Source organism: Penaeus monodon, chromosome 21 (genome assembly GCF_015228065.2).
Source record: "Penaeus monodon isolate SGIC_2016 chromosome 21, NSTDA_Pmon_1, whole genome shotgun sequence".
NCBI classification, from domain to species: domain Eukaryota; kingdom Metazoa; phylum Arthropoda; class Malacostraca; order Decapoda; family Penaeidae; genus Penaeus; species Penaeus monodon.
Genome location: NC_051406.1, coordinates 24,724,423 through 24,724,674, shown reverse-complemented (window position 1 = coordinate 24,724,674; position 252 = coordinate 24,724,423). Strand labels below are relative to the sequence as shown.

Sequence of the window (252 nt, the reverse complement as noted above, 5' to 3'; positions counted from 1 at the left end):
TGGAGACATATAGCTAGACAAAGTCATTCACTGACTCCTGCCTGATGTTACCACAAGAATCATAAGAGAAGACTGTAATTCAGCTGCCATTATTGTTGCCTCAGTGTGGTTCTCTTAATCCCATTGCTAGTGAGATAATGCATCAGCTGGGGAGCCCATAAGGCTCAATGGTGGTATGGAGTATGTGGGATTCCCACCCTTGGCTGTGGCTTAATTGTGTGTGGGAAGAATTTTCTGGGTTGAGGAGTAGTT

At 44.8% G+C, this 252-nt stretch overlaps 1 protein-coding gene across 1 annotated transcript in view; it reads left to right on the top strand.

The window, feature by feature from the left end:
* Positions 1-252, top strand: part of LOC119586376 (protein MLP1 homolog) — a gene marked incomplete in the record, with an annotated part of 73,375 nt that overhangs the window by 58,895 nt on the left and 14,228 nt on the right.